Genomic DNA, 3,757 nt, shown 5'->3' with positions numbered 1-3,757 from the left:
TAGCTCCTCTCCCATGATATTGAATACCCCAGGTAGGCAAAATGAGAATGCAGTGGTCAGTTATTCATATCCCCTCTTCTTTCTCCTAGCTCACCTGCAGTAGAAATCCATGCTTGATATCCACCCTGACTTTATTTTTGGGTTAAAATGTTTTACTAGACAGCTGAACTGGTAGATGGTTGAAGGCTTCCCCCTTTTTTTTTTTTAAATAAGTTGCGGTCAGAAAGAAAACAAAAGAAGTACAGACAATCAACAAGCCTGAGGCGGAATCGATTCAGTCTTTGCAGGTTACTCCAAACTGCAGAGATTAAACTGAGAAACAACTGGACACATTTTCTTTTGATTCAGGAAACGCAGCCACCTGCCTGCAGTGGCTCAGGTCAGAACCCGGGGGGTGCTAGAACACACCTCTCTGGCAGTTAGTCAGCATGGGCTGTGTGTTTCCTTCCTCTTCCTGCTGCTACTGAGGTACCTGGGATTTGCAGTCCAGAACTACAGGAGCAGGAATCTGCAGGGTTGTTCATCTCTGCCTACTTCTAGGTACCTTTGGGATTTGTAGTCCACAGTCACAGCCAGCAGTAACTTTCAGTAAGTTTAGCAGCAGGGCAGCTCTGTTTAACCCCCATTCCCTGACCCCAGACCTCAGCCTGGGTTTGCCTGTGGGGGCAGGCTCTGCCTCTCCCTACCCCCACCTTTCTCTGCTGGAGCAGACAGCACAGCCCAGAGATGGAAAGCATGCTGGGGAACTGTGATTTAATTTGAACTAGGAAGGGACAGATGTTTCATAAACCAGTTTGACCCAAAGCAGGTAAGTCTGATACTACATTCAACAAAGTTTATCTTAAACCAGTTTCAGCCATTTTGAAACTGCTTTTTGTGCACTGAACTTCTTTTCTCTTACAGGTCTAAACCAGTTTCTGATGACTTAAGCCAGTTTATGTGTAACTTCTGTCCCTAGCCAAAGTGTCTGCAGATCATCTGTTTAGGCATTTTGTGTCTCGCCTTCATTTAGAGCTGTAGCCTGCAAGGTTCTGCTAAGAATTTCAACTCCTTCTGACAATTCTTGTTATATACAGACAGAGAAAAGTGTGTGTGTGTGTGTGTGTATGTGTGTTAGGAAGGAAGGAAAAACAAACAAACAAACAAACAAACTAAAACAATCCACTGCACATAATATCAGGGAGATGATAAGAGAAAATTGAACAATGTATGATGGTTGTTAGACATTCTATAGAATATACTACCAGATGTTGCTCAGAAACGATGGTGCCTATTAAAGAGAATACCCATTATAGAAAAGAATACCTATTATATTCAATTGAAGTGGGAAAGAAAATTGTGATGTGTGACACATTTGGAACTGCCCTGTAATAATGTATTAATATAATATAGAAAGTGGCCTAGCTATTGGGGTATTTTCTATGTGATTATATTGGTCAAACTCAACATGTTCATCTGAAAACCAGATAAGTGGGGAAAGAATGGTTCTAGGTAGCCACCTTTTCAACATAGTGTTAAACATTGGCATGGGACAAATTTAAATTTATTAGCTTTGATTTCTCTTTCTCCTTCTCCTTCCAGCTAGCCTGAACATCTGGTTTGGACTAGAACAGAAAAAGGAGGTGAACAAAATAATTAAGAAGTCCTTTCCCTCTGAGAGATGTGGTACTTGATTATAGGTACTAGACTGCGAGAGACCCAGGACCCTACTGAGTTTTCTGGAGAAGCTGGATATGTTAAGCTAGCTATCTGCAAGACTTTAGGTAAGACGTGTGTATGTGTGAATTCTTATTTACATTTTTTTCTAATGATTTATTCTAACTGTTAAAATAAACAGGTGTAGCAAGCAGAGGGGCCGAAGGCAAACTCTGCCAGAGAGCTGGGGGTGCATAGGTTCCAAAAGCAGGGGGGCATTACTCATGCCAGGAATTCCTAAACAGTCTTTGGCTATGCTGCTGCAGCCACCACATGCTCTGCCTGTCTCAGCTATTGCTGGGGCCTCTTTTGTAGTTCCTAATATGGGTATACTGCTGAGGCATGGACTCTGTGGTGTGGAGGCAATTCTGGAGCCCTCCCCCCCACCACAACTTGGTTCCCCTCACACCCACCCCTAATTCTGAAAATAAACAACACTTTTCCTTGTCTATCATATATTACAGATTACTGAAAGGATGAACTACCAGGCTAGGGACAGAAATTACACATAAACCCATATAAGTGACTGGAAACTGGTTCAAACAGAAGAGAAGTTCAGTGCATATAAACCACTTCCAAAATGGCCAAAACAGGTTTAAGATAAACCTGGATGAATGTAGTACCAGATTTAAATAATTTAAGTTAAATTGATTTATTGAACTTCTGTCCCAGATCCCTTTCAGATTCAAGTTAACTCACAGTCCCCCAGCATCCCAAGATGCTTTGCACCTCCCCAAAAAATCTAACCTAACATGGTGAGTGGGCTATCCATGGCCCATACTGTCTGCAACAGCCAAGCAGGGAGATGTGCTCTAGCATCCCTCAGCTTCTGGCCTGGGCTACTGCAGGCATGAGGATCCATTTCTGGAAGCAAAAGTGAATGCTTGTTCAGTTGCTTATCGGTTAAATCTACGCAGCTGGAACAGAAGTAGGGCACTCTCCTGTTGGGGCAGCCCATTTCCCTGCCGTCTGCCATGTCTTTATGTAATACTTAGATGAAAAGGATTATGTAGGAGGCTGCCTTACATATGTGGTCTTAGGATTGGTGGCATAAAGTACACGGCCCCACTTTTATTTACGCCATGTCTGTTTCCACCCTTGGGTCTTAATGGCACTGGTTGACTAACGAAGTCCTCGGTGGGGACTCCTTCTGTTCTTGTTCACACTCTGAATGTGGATGCTCAGTTCAGAACACCTGTCCATCCTTAGTCTTCTTACTTAAATTATAACCATTGCAACCCAAAATAACAACTCAAAACAAGGAGTCATAATTTACTAACAAATTCCCCTCCTTCTAGGGACTTTTATTTACAATCCACGTTATAATGAAGTAAAAGTCACTGGCCATACTTAGCCAGCTTATACTTTTCAAACTCACTTTCTGTTTTCATCATAGACACTTTCCCACGCTGTTATTCCTTACAGTATGGGTCTAATCCTCTCATCACCAGGACCAGGGCTGTGTTGTTTTGCAGCCTGAGGTTAGTTCCTGCCCCACAGTCACAGTCCTTCCTGCCTGGGTCTTCACTACCCAGGTTGTGTCTCGCCCTGTAGCAGAAACCTAATTCTTTATTTACTTTTTTCTTGTCTGAAAACTGTCTTTCTCTTTTACTTTTCTCCTGCAGGTCTGGATGATATCTCCCCTCTGGCATTTGGGAAATACCATCAAAGATCCAGTATTTTTCAGCATCACTCTCCAGGAGGGCTATTCCAACTCTTATTCCCCAAAGCCTCCACACTGACCCAGGTAAATTGCTGTGCTCATTCTCGTCCTCTTTTCAGGGGTCACTCTTTCCTCCTCTGTGGCTCAGAGTCTTTTTTTCTTCCTTAACTGTCTCGTTTCCTTTTTCTTTCCCTTTTTTTCTCCTCCGTCACTTCCCCATGTTGTCTTTAAAGGGCCTGCATCCCCTTTTAATCTCACCTTGCTACCGGATCCCTGGTGTTGGCTCATCTGTAGGACAAGTGTAGCAGGGGCAAACTCTGACTCCTGCTACAGCAGCTTAGACTGACCTGTGAAGATTGAATCAATTCAGCTTTGGGCTTTTTGACTGTCTTTACTTAG

The 3,757-nt window shown here is 43.1% G+C and overlaps 1 long non-coding RNA gene across 1 annotated transcript; it reads left to right on the top strand.

The window, feature by feature from the left end:
- Nucleotides 1–422: 422 nt before the first annotated feature.
- Nucleotides 423–3,500, top strand: LOC132248349 (uncharacterized). The gene is made up of 3 exons (XR_009459526.1): nucleotides 423–808; nucleotides 1,582–1,763; nucleotides 3,321–3,500. It is a non-coding gene; the product is annotated as an uncharacterized LOC132248349 (long non-coding RNA).
- The last annotated feature ends 257 nt before the right edge of the window (nucleotides 3,501–3,757 follow it).

This window comes from Alligator mississippiensis, chromosome 2 (genome assembly GCF_030867095.1).
Source record: "Alligator mississippiensis isolate rAllMis1 chromosome 2, rAllMis1, whole genome shotgun sequence".
Taxonomy (NCBI): Eukaryota; Metazoa; Chordata; order Crocodylia; family Alligatoridae; genus Alligator; species Alligator mississippiensis.
The sequence above is the reverse complement of the archived record's forward strand: the minus strand, read 5'-3'. Positions and strand labels throughout refer to the sequence as shown.